Source organism: Triticum dicoccoides, chromosome 5B, assembly GCF_002162155.2.
Source record: "Triticum dicoccoides isolate Atlit2015 ecotype Zavitan chromosome 5B, WEW_v2.0, whole genome shotgun sequence".
NCBI classification, from domain to species: domain Eukaryota; kingdom Viridiplantae; phylum Streptophyta; class Magnoliopsida; order Poales; family Poaceae; genus Triticum; species Triticum dicoccoides.
In genome coordinates this window covers 547,129,459-547,143,338 of record NC_041389.1, presented here as the reverse complement: position 1 = coordinate 547,143,338, position 13,880 = coordinate 547,129,459, and positions in this window count along the sequence as shown.

Below are 13,880 nucleotides of genomic sequence, written 5' to 3'. Positions count from 1 at the left end.
GCAACTACGTGGATCAACATAGCAACATGGCATGCGTACATAGAATGGGGATAAGTTTTGTACAATCATACCCAAAAGAGCAAGTTCATCATCGGACATCACAAAATATTAAGATAAACTAGATATAAACGATAGCTACATAAATAGAGAGGGGCACCGAACATCACCATTTCATATATCCGTGAATTTTACAAATATTCATTAAAATTCATATGTTCATAATTTTGAAAAAAAACTGAAACTTCTAAAAATATTGATGATTTTAGGAAACGTTTAAAAAAATTAAAAAGTTTAAAAAACATTTATATTTTCATAATTTTTTACATACAATTTTTCAAAATATTAAAAAAAATAAAGATGAATATTTAAAGAATGTTCATTGCTCTAAAAATAATGTTCGTCATTTTCAAAAAGATGATAAGAAGGAAAAGACAACACAGACAAATAAAAAGCGGGAAAGAAAATACATGAAGATAAAAGAAACAAAAAATGTAAGAAAAAAACAACAAAAACTAGAAAAATGAAGAAAACTTAACAATAAAGTAACATAAAACCAAACTACAAAGTCAGACATAACTAACTGAAGAAGAAAATCAGTAGTTAAAACGAATTCATGCTAGCTAGACGAGAAAAATGGAACTGGGCCTGACCCTGAATGATCGGCGGGTGCAGGTTTATTCACCGTACGTCGTGGGCAATTCCTATTTCTCACTTTGGGGCGGACACATAGAACAAATGTGCATCCCCCCGCCCATGGGTCAGCTCACTTGTTAAAAAGACCCAGAAAAAAACTCGCTAAAAGAAATGTATAAATACTTGCTACAACGAAATCTAATGGAAAGCCAATCTATGCATGATAGTCATGACTGCTAAAGAGCTGTTGAAGAGAAAAAGTATTGATTTGAGATGTGCTGATGTGCACTTCACGTAAGGATCCGAAACAACATCAAGGCTGCCATGGGAGGCGTTCTGTTCGAACAATTTTTGCTCAGTTCAGCGCAATAAGAGCATGTACAACCATGATTGCCAAATTTGTCGGACGGTGATGGATCGCTCCCCATTTCTCCGCAAAGCCGTCCTCCTCTCCCCCCACCCCACCACCCACCCCCGGCCCAAATCCATACAATCCAGGCAACTACTGTTCGAAATGTGAGCAATTTATCAAATAATTTTGCTAACGGAAATACTAGATAAAGCATGACTAAAATAGCAAATATAAAGTAAGTCATGCAATCTGACAGAGAGAAGGTAAAGATCGTCTGCATATATGAACTTGAGCTAAACACATCTAGAACAGACACTAGATGAAGTTGCTTATACGACATAGAACCTAATATACGTAGGGCAGAAACTAGAGCCAAGAACTGTAGCAGGACTTCTAACAGAAAGGAGAAGAACACGTACGACACAACAGCAGTAGAAGCGCTAGACTTGGGGTCGTTGTCCTCGCCTGCCATGTCGTTGAGGAGGTCGTGGACGTCGGGGAAGAAGTCTTCGTCGGGGAAGTAGTCGTCGGCGACCGGATCGTCCGTGATGAAGCAGCCAGTAGTCGCACTGAGCGCTCCCCAAAAACCTTATCACCCTTCTCCCGTACAGGACTCAAAAGATGCGGTCTCGGAGGCCTACTGTCCCGACGTGCGGTGCACGCCGCAAGCCGGGATGAGGAAGACAGCAGCAGCTCAAAGATGGAACCGGTGGCGAGGGAAGGAGTAGTTCTGGTGCGTCTCTCTGAGAGGAGCGACCTCCCTTTTATAGGCGCGAGAGAAGGAGGTGAGAGGCTACGCCGGGAGCTGAAGGTAATGCGGGAGACGAAACGAACAGGCAGCAGCCAAAGGGGCGCGCTGTTCGGATTCAGTGTCCACTACAAAAAAAAATATTTCAGCTTCCGAGTGACCTTTCATATACACGCAGTGCGTGGCAAAAATTTAGACATCGACTCATTCCCGCAACCCGCGGCGCGTCGTGACGAGGCGGGCGGCGGAGGAGGAGCGCGCGTGGATGTCCCTCTTGTTCTCATGCTCATACAAGTGGGGAAGGAGCCTCCCTTATAAAGAGGTCCAACTCCCTCTAAACTAGGAAGGTGGGACTAAACTTTAGTTCCACCTCTTGCCTTGCACGAATGGGTTGCGTGGGCCTCTAGGATTTATTAGGAATTTCTGAAAGTGCTATTGGGCTAGGCCCAAATAGACAAAAATTCCAGCAATCCCCCACCAGATCCCAGAGGCACACAAAATTTACCTTTGGTTCCAAAACACTGTTTTATATACCGGTACTGCAATGGAGACTGTTAAGTTGAACTTCCACCTAGAACCCTATGCTACACTAGTAAGCAACTTGAACAGTGAATTGGGCCTTGAACTGCAAGTTTTCTGCGAATCTAGCTTCACATAAAGCCTTGGCCGATACGTGGCTACCGTGGGTCTTCCCCGCGGGTGGAGCTTATGTGTCATACTCCGTGACCTTTCATGAGTTTACTAGAGAGAACCCTACTCTCATAGATTGTGACTTTTAACAATCAGACTCATATAGGTGCGTTCTTCAAAAGATGTTCTGCAGGACAACATCTCTGCTTCAAAAAGCCACTTAGAACACATTAAGATATACATCAACCTGCCATGCAGATTAGGAGAGTATTGCATCTTCATGGAGTGGTATTTTAACACTAAGGATACTCTCCTCTCAGTTGACCAACAACTTGTCTTCCACATCTAATTCACGGGATCTCCGATTACAAAGAATATGTTACCACTGTGAACAACTCATATTGTGGGTCTCATTCCCATCTCCCTCGATGCATTATCTATCACATTACATGATAGACCCTTAGTAAAAGGATCTGCCAGATTTTTAGACGTTTGGATATAATCCAATGCAATAACTCTGGAGTTTTTCATTTTTCTGACAGACTTTAACCTTCTCTGAACGTGTCTTGATGACTTCATGTTATCCTTTGAGCTGCTCACTTTAGTGATCACAGTTTGATTGTCACAGTTTATAAGGATACCCGGTACAGGTTTCTCAACTACCGGCAAGTCATTCAAGAGCCGACGAAGCCAATCTACTTCGACCGTAGCTGTATCTAGTGCTGTGAGTTCTGCTTACATTGTTGACCTCGTTAAGATGGTCTGCTTGCACGACTTCCAAGAAACAGCCACCTCCATGAGTGAATACATATCCTCTCGTGGCCTTTATCTCATCAGCATCTGAGATCCAGTTTGAGTCACTATACCCTTCAAGCACCTTTGGGTGCCCAGTGTACTGAATTCCATAATTCGCAGTGCCTTTCAAATAACGCAAAACTCTCTCTAGAGCTTTCCAATGCACATCTCCTGGTTTTGAAACAAACCGGCTCAGTTTGCTAACAGCAAAAGAGATGTCAGGTCTCGTAGCACTGGCTAAGTACATAAGCGAGCCAATAATCTGTGAATATTTCAATTGGTCTCTAGCAATTCTTCGATTCTTTCAAAGCAGCACGCTAGCATCATATGGTGTTGGAGAGGGCTTGCAGTCACTGTAGCCAAAGCGACTCAAGATCTTTTCCACATAGTGAGATTGAAGCAATGTAATCCCACCATCATCATCTCTCAACAACTTGATGTTCAGAATGACATCAGCCACTCATAAATCCTTCATCTCAAAACAACGAGATAGGAAATCCTTGGCCTCCTTAATAACATTCATATTTGTTCCGAAAATCAGTATGTCATCAACATACAAGCAAAGCATAACTCCCTCGCCCACACCATGGCGATAGTACACACATTTGTCAGCTTCGTTCACAAAAAAGCCTACAGCTGTTAAAGTTCTTTCGAACTTCTCATGCCACTGTTTGGGTGCTTGCTTGAGTCCATACAAAGACTTCAGCAACTTGCACACTTTCCCTTCCTGGCCATCTATTACAAACCCATCTGGTTGTTCCATATAAATTTCCTCATCCAACTCTCCATTTAGGAAAGCAGTCTTAACATCCATTTGATGAACGAGAAGACCATGTGAGGCAACTAGTGAAAGTAGAACTCGAACAGTGGTCAGTCGAGCCACAGGTGAGTAAGTATCAAAGAAGTCTTCACCTTCCTTTTGGGTATAACCCTTTGCCACGAGCCGAGCCTTGTACTTTTCAATTGTACCATCAGGCCTAAGCTTCTTCTTGAATACCCATTTGCATCCTATAGGTTTGCACCCATAAGGACGATCAGTTATCTCCCAAGTTTCATTCGTCAAGATGGAATCCATCTCGCTACGAACCGCTTCTTTCCAGTAGTCAGCATCTTCCGATGCATAGGCCTCCGAAATAGAACTGGGAGTGTCATCTATGACATACACAAGAAAATCATCACCAAAGGACTTTGCAGTCCTCTGTCTCTTGCTCCTAGTAGGAACTTCATTGTTTTCCTCCACAGGACTTTCAAAGTGTTCGATCGAAATGGCAAGTTCGGTAATTTTAACTGGTTCCTGATTCGATGAACTAGCATCTCCTGATTAGATGAGGTAGCCATATCCTTCATGGGAAAGATATCTTCAAAGAAAGTCGCATCATTCGACTCCATGATCGTACCGACATGCATGCCAGGTACCTCAGACTTTACAACCAAGAATCTATAGCCAATGCTATGAAAAGCATATCCCAGGAAAACACAATCCACAGGTTTTGGTCCCAGCTTTCGCTTCTTTGGAATTGGTGTTGGGGAACGTAGTAATTTCAAAAAAATTCCTACGCACACGCAAAGGATCATGGTGATGCATAGTAACGAGAGGGGAGAGTGTTGTCCACGTACCCTCGTAGACCGAAAGTGGTAGCGTTAGAGAAACGCGGTTGATGTAGTCATACATCTTCACGGCCCGATCGATCAAGCACCGAAACTACGACACCTCCGAGTTCTAGCACACATTCAGCTCGATGATGTCCCTCGAACTCCGATCCAGCCGAGTGTCGAGGGAGAGTTCCGTCAGCACGACGGCGTGGTGACGATGATGATGTTCTACCGACGCAGGGCTTGGCCTAAGCACCGCAACAATATGACCGAGATGGAATATGGTGGAGGGGGGCACCGCACATGGCTAAGGAACGATCAAGAAGATCAACTTGTGTGTCTAGAGGTGCCCCCTTGCCCCCGTATATAAAGGAGCCAAGGGGGAGGGGCGACCGGCCAAGGAGGGCGCGCCAAGGAGGAGTCCTACTCCAACCGGGAGTAGGATTCCCCCCCTTCCAAGTAGTAGGAGTAGGAGTCAAGGAAAGGGGGAAGAGAAGAGAAGGAAGGAAGGGGCGCAGCCCCTCCCCCTAGTCCAATTCGGACTAGGCCTTGGGGGGGCGCCCAGCCTCTCCTCTCTCTTTCCCCTAAAGCCCAATAAGGCCCATATACTCCCCGGCGAATTCCCGTAACTCTCCGGTACTCCGAAAAATACCCGAATCACTCGGAACCTTTCCGAACTCCGAATATAGTCGTCCAATATATCGATCTTTATGTCTCGACCATTTCGAGACTCCTCGTCATGTCCCCGATCTCATCTGGGACTCCGAACTCCTTCGGTACATCAAAACTCATAAACTCATAATATAACTGTCATTGAAACCTTAAGCGTGCGGACCTTACGAGTTCGAGAACTATGTAGACATGACCGAGACACGTCTCCGATCAATAACCAATAGCGGAACCTAGATGCTCATATTGGCTCCCACATATTCTACGAAGATCTTTATCGGTCAGACCGCATAACAAAGTACGTTGTTCCCTTTGTTATCGGTATGTTACTTGCCCGAGATTCGATCGTTGGTATCCAATACCTAGTTCAATCTCGTTACCGGCAAGTCTCTTTACTCGTTACGTAATGCATCATTCCGTAACTAACTCATTAGCTACATTTCTTGCAAGGCTTATAGTGATGTGCATTACCGAGAGGGCCCAGAGATACCTCTCCGACAATCGGAGTGACAAATCCTAATCTCGAAATACGCCAATCCAACATGTACCTTCGGAGACACCTGTAGAGCTCCTTTATAATCACCCATTTACGTTGTGACGTTTGGTAGCACACAAAGTGTTCCTCCAGTAAACGGGAGTTGCATAATCTCATAGTCATAGGAACATGTATAAGTCATGAAGAAAGCAATAGCAACATACTATACGATCAAGTGCTAAGCTAACGGAATGGGTCAAGTCAATCACATTATTCTTGTAATGATGTGATCCTATTAATCAAATGAAAACTCATGTCTATGGTTAGGAAACTTAACCATCTTTGATTAACGAGCTAGTCAAGTAAAGGCATACTAGTGACACTATGTTTGCCTATGTATTCACACATGTATTATGTTTCCGGTTAATTCAATTTTAGCATGAATAATAAACATTTATCATGAAATAAGGAAATAAATAATAACTTTATTATTGCCTCTAGGGCATATTTCCTTCAGTCTCCCACTTGCACTAGAGCCAATAATCTATTTTACATCGCCATGTGATTTAACACCAATATTCACATCTGTATGTGTTAATACCCATAGTTCACATCATCATGTGATCAACACCCAAAGGGTTTACTTGAGTCAATAATCTAGTTCATATCTTTATGTGATTAACACCCAAAGAGTACTAAGGTATGATCATGTTTTGCTTGTGAGAGAAGTTTAGTCAACGGGTTTGTCATATTCAGAGCCGTATGTATTTTGCAAATATTCTATGTCCACAATGCTCAGCACGGAGCTACTCTAGCTGATTGCTCCCACTTTCAATATGTATCCAGATTGAGACTTAGAGTCATCTGGATTGGTGTAAAAGCTTGCATCATTGTAACTTTTTACGACGGACTCTTTTATCACCTCCATAATCGAGAAACATTTCCTTATTTCTCTAAGGATAATTTTGACCAATGTCCAGTGATCTACTTCTAGATCACTATTGTACTCCCTTGCCAAATTCAGAGCAAGGTATACAATAGGTCTGGTACATAGCATACTTTATAGAACCTATGACTGAGGCATAGGGAATGACTTTCATTCTCTTTTCTATTTTCTGCCGTGGTCGGAATTTGAGTCTTACTCAATTTCACACCTTTGCAACACAGGCAAGAACTCTTTCTTTGACTGTTCCATTTTGAACTATTTCCAAATCTTGACAAGGTATGTACTTATTGAAAAACTTATCAAGCGTCTTGATCTATCTCAATAGATCTTGATGCTCAATGTGTAAGCAGCTTCACCGAGGTCTTTCTTTAAAAAACTCCTTTCAAACACTCCTTTATGCTTTCCAGAAAATTCTACATCATTTCCAATTAATAATATGTCATTCACATATACTTATCAGAAAAGTTGTAGTGCTCCCACTCACTTTCTTGTAAATACAAGTCTTTCCAAAAGTCTGTATAAAACCATATGCTTTGATCAACTCATCAAAGCGTATATTCCAACTCCGAGATGCTCGCACCAGTCCATTGATGGATCGCTAGAGCTTGCACATTTTGTTAGCACCTTTAGGATTAACAAAACCTTCTGGTTGCATCATATACAACTCTTCTTTAAAAAATCCATTAAGGAATGCAGTTTTGACATCCATTTGCCAGATTTCATAAAATGTGGCAATTGCTAACATGATTCAGACAGACTTAAGCATCGATACGAGTGAGAAAATCCCATCGTATTCAATACCTTGAACTTGTCGAAAACCTTTCGCAACAAGTCGAGCTTAGTAGATAGTAACACTACTATCAGTGTCCGTCTTCCTCTTGAAGATCCATTTATTTAACATGGCTTGCTGATCATCGAGCAAGTCAATCAAACTTCATACTTTGTTCTCATACATGGATCATATCTCAGATTTTATGGCCTCAAGCCATTTCGCGGAATCTGGGCTCATCATCGCTTCCTCATAGTTTGTAGGTTCATCATGGTCTAGTAACATGACTTCCAGAACAGGAGTACCGTACCACTCTGGTGCGACTGTACTTTGGAAGACCTTCGAGGTTTTGTAGTAACTTGATCTGAAATTTCATGATCATCATCATTAGCTTCCTCACTAATTGGTGTAGGAATCATTGGAACTAATTTCTGTGATAAACTACTTTCCAATTCGGGAGAAGGGACAAATTACCTTATCAAGCTCTACTTTCCTCCCACTCACTTCTTTCGAGAGAAACTCCTTCTCTGGAAAGGATCCATCTTAGCAACGAATAACTTGCCTTCGGATCTGTGATAGAAGGTGTACCCAATAGTTACCTTTGGGTATTCTATGAAGACGTACTTCTCCGATTTGGGTTCGAGCTTATCAGGTTGAAACTTTTTCACATAAGCATCGCAGCCCCAAAATTTAAGAAACGATAGCTTAGGTTTACTGCTAAACCATAGTTCATATGGTGTCGTCTCAATGGATTTAGATGGTGCCCTATTAAACGTGAATGTAGTTGTCTCTAATGCATAACCCCAAAACGATAGTGGTAAACCGATAAGAGACATCATAGATCGCACCATATCTAGTAAAGTACGATTACGACGTTCGGACACACCATTACATTGTGGTGTTCCAGGTGGCGTGAGTTATGAAACTATTTCACATTGTTTCAAATGAAGACCAAAATCGTAACTCAAATATTCGTCTCCACGATTAGATCGTAGAAACTTTATTTTTCTTGTTACGATGATTTTCCACTTCACTCTGAAATTCTTTGAACTTTCAACTATTTCAGACTTATGTTTCATCAAGTAGATATACACATATCTGCTCAAATCATTTGTGAAGGTCAGAAAATAACGATACTTGCCACGAGCATCAACACTCATTGGATCACATACATCGGTATGTATTATTTCCAATAAGTCAGTAGCTCGTTCCATTGTTCCGGAGAACGGAGTTTTAGTCATCTTGCCCAAAAGGCACGGTTCGCGAGCATCAAATGATTCATAATCAAGCGATTCCAAAAACCCATCAGCATGGAGTTTCTTCATGCGCTTTACACCGATATGACCCAAACGGCAGTGCCACAAATAAGTTGCACTATCATTATCAACTTTGCATCTTTTGGCATCAATATTATGATTTATGTGTATCACTACGATCGAGATCCAATAAACTATTTTCATTGGGTGTATGACCATCGAAGGCTTTATTCATGTAAATAGAATAACAATTATTCTCTGATTTTAAATGAATAATCGTATTGCAATAAACATGATCAAATCATATTCATGCTCAACGCAAACGCCAAATAACATTTATTTAGGTTCAATACTAATCCCGAAAGTATAGGGAGTGTGCGATGATGATCATATCAATCTTGGAACCACTTCCAACACACATCGTTACTTCACCCTCAACTAGTTTCTGTTTATTCTGTAACTCCTGTTTCGAGTTACTAATCTTAGCAACTGAACAAGTATCAAATACTCAGGGGCTACTATAAACACTAGTAAGGTACACATCAATAACCAGTATATCAAATATACCCTTGTTCACTTTGCCTATCCTTCTTATCCACCAAATATTCAGGGTATTTCCGTTTCCAGTGACCATTTCCTTTGCAGTGTAAGCACTCAGTTTCAGGCTTTGGTTCAGCTTTGGGCTTCTTCGTGGGAGTGAAAACTTGTTTGTCATTCTACTTGAAGTTCCCTTTCTTTCCCTTTGCCCTTTTCTTGAAACTAGTGGTCTTATCAATCATCAACACTTGATGCTCTTTCTTGATTTCTACCTTCGTCGATTTCAGCATCACGAAGAGCTTGGGAATCGCTTTCGTCATCCCTTGCATACTATAGTTCATCACAAAGTTCTACTAACTTGGTGATGGTGACTAGAGAACTCTGTTAATCACTATCTTATCTGGAAGATTAACTCCCACTTGATTCAAGCGATTGTAGCACCCAGACAATCTGAGCACATGCTCACTAGTTGAGCAATTCTCCTCCATCTTTTAGCCATAGAACTTGTTGGAGACTTCGTATCTCTCAACTCGGGTATTTGCTTGAAATATTAACTTCAACTCCTGGAACATCTCATATGGTCCATGACGTTCAAAATGTCTTTGAAGTCCCGATTCTAAGCCGTTAAGCATGATGCACTAAACTATCAAGTAGTCATCATATTGAGCTAGCCAAACATTCATAACGTGTGCATCTGCTCCTGCAATAGGTCTGTCACCTAGCGGTGCATTAAGGACATAATTCTTCTGCGCAGCAATGAGGATAAACCTTAGATCACGAATCCAATCCGCATCATTGCTACTAACATCTTTCAACATAATTTTCTCTAGGAACATATCAAAATAAACATATGAAAGCAACAACGCAAGCTATTGATCTACAACATAATTTGCAAAATACTACCAGGACTAAGTTCATGATAAATTTAAGTTCAATTAATCATATTACTTAAGAACTCCCACTTAGACAAACATCTCTCTAGTCATCTAAGTGATCACGTGATCCAAATCAACTAAACCATGTCTGATCATCACGTGAGATGGAGTAGTTTTCAATGGTGAACATCACTATGTTGATCATATCTACTACATGATTCATGTTCGACCTTTCGGTCTCCGTGTTCCGAGGCCATATCTATATATGCTAGGCTCGTCAAGTTTAACCTGAGTATTCCGCGTGTGCAACTGTTTTGCACCCGTTGTATTTGAACGTAGAGCCTATCACACCCGATCAACACGTGGTGTCTCAGCACGAAGAACTTTCAAATCGATGCATACTTAGGGAGAACACTTCTTGATAATTTAGTGAGAGATCATCTTAAAATGCTACCGTCAATCAAAGCAAGATAAGATGCATAAAGGATAAACATCACATGCAATCAATATAAGTGATATGATATGGCCATTATCATCTTGTGCTTGTGATCTCCATCTCCGAAGCACCATCGTGACCACCATCGTCACCGGCGCGACACCTTGATCTCCATCGTAGCATCATTGTTTTTACGCCATCTATTGCTTCTACGACTATCGCTACTGCTTAGTGATAAAGTAAAGCAATTACAGGGCATTTGCATTTCATACAATAAAGCGACAACCATATGGATCCTGCCAGTTGCCGATAACTTCGGTTACAAAACATGATCATCTCATACAATAAAATATAGCATCACGTCTTGACCATATCACATCACAACATGCCCTGCAAAAACAAGTTAGACGTCCTCTACTTTGTTGTTGCAAATTTTACGTGGCTGCTACGGGCTGAGCAAGAACCGTTCTTACCTACGCATCAAAACCACAACAATAGTTCGTCAAGTTAGTGTTGTTTTAACCTTCGCAAGGACCGGGCGTAGCCACACTCGGTTCAACTAAAGTTGGAGAAACAGACACCCACTAGTCACCTGTGTGCGAAGCACGGCGGTAAAACCAGTCTCGCATAAGCGTACGTGTAATGTCGGTCCGGGCCGCTTCATCCAACAATACCGCTGAACCAAAGTATGACATGCTGGTAAGAAGTATGACTTGTATCGCCCACAACTCACTTGTGTTCTACTCGTGCAAATAACATCAACGCATAAAACCTAGGCTCGGATGCCACTGTTGTGGAACGTAGTAATTTCAAAAAAATTCCTACGCACACACAAAGGATCATGGTGATGCATAGCAACGGGAGGGGAGAGTGTTGTCCACGTACCCTCGTAGACCGAAAGCGGAAGCGATAGAGCAACGCGGTTGATGTAGTCGTACATCTTCACGGCCCGACCGATCAAGCACCGAAACTACGGCACCTCTGAGTTCTAGCACACGTTCAGCTCGATGACGTCCCTCGAACTCCGATCCAGCCGAGTGTCGAGGGAGAGTTCCGTCAGCACGACGACGTGGTGACGATGATGATGTTCTACCGACGCAGGGCTTCGCCTAAGCACTGCAACGATATGACCGAGGTAGAATATGGTGGAGGGGGGCACCGCACACGGCTAAGGAACGATCACGAAGATCAATTTGTGTGTCTAGAGGTGCCCCCTTGCCCCCGTATATAAAGGAGCCAAGGGGGAGGGGGCGGCCGGCCAATGAGGGCGCGCCAAGGAGGAGTCCTACTCCCACCGGGAGTAGGATTCCCCCCTTCCAAGTAGTAGGAGTAGGAGTCAAGGAAAGGGGGAAGAGAAGAGAAGGAAGGAGGGGGCGCAGCCCCTCCCCCTAGTCCAATTCGGACTAGGCCTTGGGGGGGGGGGTGCCCAGCCTCTCCTCTCTCTTTCCCCTAAAGCCCAATAAGGCCCGTATACTCCCCGGCGAATTCCCGTAACTCTCCGGTACTCCGAAAAATACCCGAATCACTCGGAACCTTTCCGAACTCCGAATATAGTCGTACAATATATCGATCTTTACGTCTCGACCATTTCGAGACTCCTCGTCATGTCCCCGATCTCATCTGGGACTCCGAACTCCTTCGGTACATCAAAACTCATAAACTCATAATATAACTGTCATCGAAACCTTAAGCGTGCGGACCCTACGGGTTCGAGAACTATGTAGACATGACCGAGACACGTCTCCGGTCAATAACCAATAGCGGAACCTGGATGCTCATATTGGCTCACACATATTCTACGAAGATCTTTATCGGTCAGACCGCATAACAACATACGTTGTTCCCTTTGTCATCGGTATGTTACTTGCCCGAGATTCGATCGTTGGTATCCAATACCTAGTTCAATCTCGTTACCGGCAAGTCTCTTTACTCGTTACGTAATGCATCATTCTGTAACTAACTCATTAGCTACATTACTTGCAAGGCTTATAGTGACGTGCATTACCGAGAGGGCCCAGAGATACCTCTCCGACAATCGGAGTGACAAATCCTAATCTCGAAATATGCCAACCCAACATGTACCTTCGGAGACATCTGTAGATCTCCTTTATAATCACCCATTTACGTTGTGACGTTTGGTAGCACACAAAGTGTTCCTCCGGTAAATGGGAGTTGCATAATCTCATAGTCATAGGAACATGTATAAGTCATGAAGAAAGCAATAGCAACATACTATACGATCAAGTGCTAAGCTAACGGAATGGGTCAAGTCAATCACATCATTCTTCTAATGATGTGATCCCGTTAATCAAATGGCAACTCATATCTATGGTTAGGAAACTTAACCATCTTTGATTAACGAGCTAGTCAAGTAGAGCCATACTAGTGACACTATGTTTGTCTATGTATTCACACATGTATTATGTCTCTGGTTAATACAATTTTAGCATGAATAATAAACATTTATCATAAAATAAGGAAATAAATAATAACTTTATTATTGCCTCTAGGGCATATTTCCTTCAATTGGCACACTGACTTTCGCCAAACAACCCTAGGTTCGTAGATAAGAGAGCTTTAACCTTTTCTTCTCCCATTCCTCGAATGGAGTTATCTCTTTGTTCTTTGTGGGAACTCGGTTTAGGACATGACAAGCAGTCAATATTGCCTCCCCCCACCATGCCTTGGAGAGACCCGATGTGTCTAACATGGCATTAACCAAATCAGTTAGAGTATGGTTCTTTCTTTCGGCCACCCCATTTGACTGAGGTGAGTAGGGAGGCGTCCTCTCATGGATTATACCATGTTCCGCACAAAAATCATCAAATTCATTGGAAAAATACTCTCCACCACGGTCGGACCTAAGCCTCTTGATTTTTCCATCAAGTTGGTTTTCCACTTCAGCTTTATAGATCTTGAAAAAGTTCAAAGCCTCATCCTTAGATTTCAGAAGATACACATGGCAGTATCTAGTGGAGTCGTCAATTAACGTCATGAAATATTTCTTTCCACCTTTTGTCAAAACATCATTCATTTCACATAGATCTGAATGTATAACTTCTAGTGGTGCAAGATTTCTCGTCTCCACAGTCATGTGAGACTTACGAGGTTGCTTAGCTTGCACACACACTTGACACTTAGATCCCTTGACAGTGGTGAAACTAGG